This window comes from Delphinus delphis, chromosome 21, assembly GCF_949987515.2.
Source record: "Delphinus delphis chromosome 21, mDelDel1.2, whole genome shotgun sequence".
In the NCBI taxonomy this organism is placed as follows: Eukaryota; Metazoa; Chordata; class Mammalia; order Artiodactyla; family Delphinidae; genus Delphinus; species Delphinus delphis.
Genome location: NC_082703.1, coordinates 30806391 through 30813964, shown reverse-complemented (window position 1 = coordinate 30813964; position 7574 = coordinate 30806391).

Sequence of the window (7574 nt, the reverse complement as noted above, 5' to 3'; positions counted from 1 at the left end):
CAGGAAATTCTGTCACTTATAGAGAGCTATCATGTAATTTATATCAACAAGCTCAACTCTTCATCCACTGATGCCAGAGTAGTCTATCCAGTGAAATTCAAAATCGAGTAAAGTGTTATGTATATGAAGGAATTTAATAAATTGCAACACGATTTTCTTTATTTGCTTATTAGAAAATACAAAACAAAACAAAACAAAACTGTGGATTCTTTCCCAAGAACAAGTTCATGTAGTAATCAATAATCATCTGAAAACCCAAAGGAAAGAATAGAATACACTCTCACTAAACCAAACGGCTTCAAGATAAAGTGCTGTGATGAACGAAGAAGAAAACATTTAAAAATGTATCCATTGTTAGACGTGTTTTACAATCGTCCTTGTGCTTCTCTGGGTATAGTACAGAGAGGGGAATGTACCCTTCTTTGTGATTCAGAAACTTTTATTCTGAGAGAACAGCCTTTTGACCATCATTCCCTGTCATGGGAGTAATTACAAGAGAATGAGTTAAATCGATACTTACTCTAAACTAGTCCCCTGACTTTTTTTTTAAAGAAAAAAGTGGAGGTAAGCTTTTTATTTTGATATTTGTCTTTTAAAAAAAAGCAATGAAATACAGTAAAAAAAAAAAATCACCAATTAATTGCACAAGCTAGGTGATGAGTTCATTAATGTTTTATTTTTATCACCTTCTTTACTTAAAGTCTGAAAAGGTTTTTTTAAAGAATATAAGATTTGAATGAGTTGGAAGAGTGATTGGTAAGTGTTCTTGGCACATCAAAGAATGCGGGAAAAGTCAGAATAATAAAGGAGAAAAGAAGAAACATAGACTTGAAAACAGGTTCAAATACCACTGAGACCAGACTGAAGTTTCTCAACTCTGCTGACAGTAAAAACACCTGGGAAGCTTTTAAAACATAATGATGCCTGAGCCCCACTCTCAATGGTTCTGACTTAATTGGTCTGACTTTGGACCTGGGCATAGGTATTTTTAAAAGCTTTCCCTTCTTTTAATATGCAGCCAGCGTTGGGCATGCCCTGTATTAGGCCAGCACTTCAGGTGTGGTGCATGGGCCCTGAGGGTTCCTGAGACATTCCCACGTGGTCCATGAAGTCATAACACTTTTCATAATAATATTCAGGCATCATTTGCCTTTTCCACTGTGTTGACACTGGCAATGATGGTGTAAAAGCAATGATGGTGTAAAAGCAATGATGGTGTAAAAGCAACGATGGATAAAACGGCTGCCATACTAGTATGAATCAAGACAGTGGCACCAAACTATGCTAGCTGTCAACCTATTTTTCACAATCACAAGCTTGAGGTTAAAAAAAAAAGCCAGTTTCTCTTAAGAATGTCCTGCTGAGGCAGAAAATAGTATTAATTTATATTAAATGTCAACCCTTGAAAACGTTTTTTTAACGTTCTGTGTGACAAAATGGGGATTACACATAAAGTATGCCAGCTCTGTAGTGAAGTATGATGTTGTCATGAGGAAAACATTGTGATTGTTTGAATTGTAAGCTAAAATTAGCCACTGTTTTTGTAAAAGATGTTTTATTTGAACAAATGATTAATAGGTAAGCTATAGTTACACAGATTTGGGTATTTGGCAGACATTATATTGAAAATGAATAAAGCAAGCCTGGTACATCAAAGGAAAACAACCATCAGTAGGTGTCATCAGTGATAAAATTTGAATTTTTACGTGAAAATTACATTTTGGAATACTTACCTTCACAACAGTGAGATTTAACAACATCTCACAAGTACCTGACTTTTCTTATGAGATCGGTAGTTATAATAATAAATATTACTTTTTGGTATTGTATAATGAAATCATAACTATTTGTAAGAGCTGCATAAATCAGTTACTCAATATTTTCCAGATGACCAATGCATGATCTTGCAATAGCACACATGGGTAAAAGATGCTTTCAAGTACAAGATAAGCCAATGGATTTCAATGTGATAGAGTAAAAGAAGTTCACTGATATGGTATCAATTTCTATGTTGCACATAGCATTTAAGAAATTATCACTTGTCAAGATTTGGTGTTGTATCAAAGAAGAAAATCCCAAGTTAGCTGATGAGACAATTAAAATACTCTTCCCCTCCCTTTTCCAAGGACACAGCTGTGTGAGGCCACAGTTTCTTCTGGAACTTCAATTAAAAGAACACATTGCAACATGGAATTCAGAGAGAGAAACAAGAATCCAGCACTCTTTCTCTAAGCCAGCCATTAAAGAGCTTTGCAAAAATGTAAAGTGATACATCACTCTTCTCACTAAATGTGTGTTTGTTTTGAAAAATCTAGTTATTTTTCACAAAATATTTTATGTTAACATGTAATGGGTTTATTATTTTTTACTTAATAAATAGATGTTTATAATGTCTCCATTTTAAGTTTTAATACGGTGAATATAGATAGATGTAACACGCACCTATATCGTGGTTCTCAGAAATTTTTAACCGTGTGTAAGTGGTCCTGAGAACAAAATATTTGAGAACTGCTGCCCTAAACCAGAGGCAGGTAACAAAGCCCGGTCAGACGACTGCTCTGACCGATACTAAAATCCCAGAGAAGCCAGGAGAGTGTTGAGGAACCATGTGACATTGTCAAGGGAAAGTGACAGACCAGAGAGATGGCTTTCATGGTAGAGAAAATGACAGCGATTCAGGCACGAGAAGACTGAGACCTGAACCCGAGCTTTGATTCGGATCTGTGGAAAGGAAGATGCAAACATTCTGACTGCTCTAGAAGAAATTATTCTGATTTTTAAGGCAAGGAGTCAGAATTCACTCTAAGAGTTTGTCTTGGGGTGACTGCTACTGATACATACACCCCATGGTTGTTTAAGGGGTTGGGAGGCCTGGAGGAAGAGCATCAGAAATTAAGTCCTGCTTTGCTCTGGTGAGGTTCTTCCTGCCCCCAAATTCTTTGTGATAATTTAAGATAGCCTGTCTCATTTTTAGGATTTTACTCTCTGTATGAGGCTCTCTGAATACATCCATTCAGTTCTATTTATTGTGTCGGTCTTGAATGTGTTATATGATGTATGTTCACGGGTTAGACATCTCTGGGAGCGGCAAAGAGAAACTGGCCATGGAGCTCTTGAGCGGAGTTTGAGGCCCCTCAGCCTGGGGTCTCAGAGCACCAAACCAGGCTCCAGGAAGGGCAAAGACTTCGGGAGGTGAGCTCAAGATTACCGAGAATAAGACAAGTTTCGACCTTTGGGATACGATCGGTTTTGCAGAAGGCTGAGCGTGTTCCTTTACTCTGGGATTCTTCACTGGGTTTGATACATTTTAAAGAGCTGACTGGCTTGCTGCTTGTTTAACCCTGCTTCCTATGAAGTGCTCCTTGAAAATCAAATTGCCATGTTACACTTGCATTGTGTGTTACGCCTGGAGTGTTGTCCTTTGAAATAGATTGGTCAGGGCTGCTATTCACAGCAGAGCAAAAAGCAACCAGCTTGATATTGACACTGAAACTGCGCTCTTCTGGAGAGAATGCCAAAGTAAGTTATCAGAGACTACTCTTGAAAAATAAAAGAGCTGAGTAGGAAACACACACACACACACAGCCCTCTCTCCTTGACTAAACACGTCTTCATTCAGCGGGAGTACTCACATTCTCAGGCACAGCTGAAGAGTTCTCCTTCTCAGAATGTTCTCCTCTCAGAACGAAGGCAACATCTCCCTGACTTCTCATTTATAGCTTTGCTTCCGACCCTTCTGTGCTAGTCATATTCATGCATCATTGTCACCTGGCATTGGATGTGTGGAGGCTGCCTTTATGGCCTCTAGGAAAAGGACATTCACTCCAGTTCCTGAGGGACAGATATACAAAGTCAGCTTTCAAGAAATTTGCTAACTGACATGGACTTCTTCATTCTGTAACCCCATTTGGGGGAAAATAATTTCAAACTGGCCTCAGATATTGGAAATATATCGAGTTCCAAGAGGTCAATATTGTCCATCAAATATTTTTCTGAGAAAGGCGACGCTGAAGGCACTATCATGGACCCAAAAAGCTACCAACACTTTAACTTTGTAACATAGCAGGACGCTTAATGAATTTATTACCAGTGGTCTTGAATACCTGAATTAATAGCATTATTGTGACATAATAAAATTTTATGAAATGACCTGATCAAAATAAAGGTTTCTTTTCCAACTTATTCCTTATAAGAGATTTTCTGATCATCAATTAAGACTTTGGAGTTGGTCTCGGGACATGAATCCACCACCTTCTCCTCAGGTTGCCGGCTTCTCTGATTAAAGCACCTTTCCTTTCTACTGACACTTGCTTCTCGAATTATTGGCTTTTGAGTGGCCAGTAGCCAAACCTGAGTTCGGTAACATTTTGATGATATTTGTGTGGAGAAGGGAAGGAGAAGAATCTATCCTTCTCAACGATAAGTGCTTTGGTTTTCTTTAGTCCAAAACATCTTCATTCCTTTCAATATTTTACTTGAGATAGTTCAAGGTTTCAGTTAATAGAAATGTCTCAAGCATTGCGCTGTTGTCATAAATCACTTAAATGGCCAGGTTATATTTTATAGCTCCGGTCGCTTGAATATTTATTGTAAAGCACCAAGTGCAATAATTTCCATTTTTATAATTAACGAAAACATCTGGAAAAATAATTCTAGTTGGTAAGGCCAGAGTGAATGCAGCGTATTCTCAAAATGTTGTCAAAGTTCTTAAGTATCATGCCCTGTCGTGAACACATTTTAATTAGAAGAGCAAAGGGAGCGTACTTACTAAAAGCGGAGTCACCGACACTTTTAATGTTGTGATGAGCCACCAGTAACAAGATGCTGCTTGGCCATCTTACGAATGCCCCTCTTTTCAATGCACAACTCTCTTTTTTGGTGCATTTTTCTATAATTTTCGAAACACTTCCTCAGTCTTAACTCATTAAATACTTCCTTCATGAGGGCAATTAAGCCTGAATTTGGGTCTCCCAGTACAATTCTGATGACAGTATTTAACAATTATACTGGTCTCCCCAAATCTCTCCTAATCTCCAGCTACCCAGTACTCATATCATAACCTTAGATGTAAGAGAGTCATCCAAGTAGTTCTCAGCCATGGTGCTCAAATAACTCACTTTGGAAATGCCCCATTTCCACATTCTTTATATACACATTATTCTTGAACTTGTTTTCTCATCTGTGGAGTGATCATAATAAAATCTATTTGTATATGTATATTATATCAAATACCATATTGTATACCTCAAATATGTAAAATTTTTATTTGTCAATTATACCTCAATAAAGCTCAGGGGAAATCTTAAAAAAAAAAAATCACAATTATACTTGTCTCAGACCTAACCTATCTACATCTTTTATTCTTTAGTTTGCCTCTGTTATCTTCCTGAACTTTTATGTCTATTCATTCTTCATTCTTTAAAGAATGCAGTCTACTTTCTTGTTATACTAGACAGCAGTTTGGCTGTGCTCTTCTTCCTCCAAAATTTCTCCTTTTATGTTGCTCCCAAGGCCCCAGGTAGTTAAGTTATCCTTGACCTGAACCTACCATCTTCCCCTCTGCCTTTTCACCTGTCATGCACCCTTGAACATTTCTAATACATGCCCTTACCAGAGCCTTGCCTATGCTGAGATTCTTATTCATATCTTAATCATTTTCTATATCAAATACTACCTCTACCTCATTTACAGCCCTCTTAAATCTTTAATCTGTGAGTTTCAGAAGATCTAGGATTCTGCTGCTACACCGTTAGCTCTGCATTTTTCAAAGCTCTACATTCTCGACCTTTTCCTATAATCATTAAAGATTATACCTCAAGGCTTTTTCATCCTTTTTTTTTTTTAAAAAAACTCTGTTACCAGCTCACTTGGTTTATTCTTGATATCTTTTAAACTTTCTTATACTCTACTCTTGAAATGGTCCCATAAAAAAAAAAATCGCAATACAATGTACGTAATCTCCATTGTGTTTCTGTGAAGTTTACTCTCACAGTATTATTCAACATATAGCAGTTGAATTCCTATAGTCTGTGCTAGAAAGTGGATGGGAACTGAATATAAAACGTTACGCTGCATATAGGGCATCTGCCATTACGTGTTTACCGAATTGATTCCTCAGTGTCATCATTATGAACCTAGATTCCTATTCGAGGCTGTAATAAAGGGTTGACTTTACAACTGAATGAGACAGTAAGCCCCCTTAACATTTTGAATTCTTGATCTCTGCTTTTTGTGGTTTCCTGCATTTCTCTGTGTCTTCTTGCTTTTATCAGTGTGGGTACCAAGAAGCAACCTCTCTCCCTAACTCTTATTTCTGCTTTGGTCTCCCGAAGTCTGGAATAATAGACATTTATAATGAAAATAATGCACAAAGAGTAAACAGGCTGAGAATCTGATCCTCATTTTTACGATGGCAGGAGTTCACCCCGAAAATAAGTTGTGGAAATTTAGTGCCTAGACTTGGGGAGCTGCACTTTAGCTCCTCGAAAGCATGTTTTGCTTATTCCATGGTGCTCTACTGCTGTATGACTTGGACACACAGGTTCAAAATGCAGATGTCGTGAAATCTGTTAGTGAGGTAGCCAAGGGTGTGCTAAACATTTATTGCCCTCTAAGATGCGTGTGCCGTGGCCACTCCTTCAGGTGAAGAGAGTAATAACTTAGGGGCAGGCAGTAGGCAAGGGAGCAAGAGGAGAGTGGTTGGTGGTCTCCACAAGCCTCCCGCCCCCCCCTCCCCAGTTATCTGCCACGTGTGGTTAGTCCAGGGGAGGACAGGAGAGCCCCTCCCCCACCCCACCCCCTGCCGGGGAGTTTGAGATAAAGTTGTCCTCCAAGAATAAAATCAGGAAGATTCAAAAAGGTAATGGATGAGATCAGTTATCTGTGGAAATGACATACCTTAAGGAATAGTCAGAAAGATTATGTGGAGAAATTTAGAAACACCCTGAGGAATTTGACAATGGCAGAAACTTGATTGTATCCGTATATTTCCAGCAACAATCGAAACAAAGTAAATGGATGAAGCTGTAACACAATCAAGCAGGAAGCTAATCTGTTAGAGTGAATAGATTAAGTGCTCTAATCACAATCAATTGTACCGTAACCCACCTGAAGAACGATGGTACTAGCAGATGCTGGGGGCTGGAGAGCCCAGGAAGCCAGGATTTGTCTGTGACCAGCTCCCTCCACCAGGAGAAGGGCAGCCTCAGCCTCCACTTCCAAAACTGAACCCGGGGCTGTTTCCATAGCAATTTGTATTTCAAAGGCTTAATTCACATGTAGATTTGCCTATGGGGAGAGCGAGCTTATCAGCCAAGCTGACTTCTCTATCAGTTTGGTGGCCAAAGGATTGCGTTCTTAGAATTAAACTAACAGCCAAAGAGCAGTCAGTAAAACTAATAAAGTAAGAGGATAATGTTAATTCAACAGCCGCTATGGAACGCCTACCAAATTGAAGCCGATGGCCTAGGAGCTGGGAATCCCATGTTGAATAAGAGAAGACCCGTGCCTGCGTGGAGGGTTACGTGGAGGAAGACAGACATTAAACAATTATCCAGTACATTATTTTGTTACAA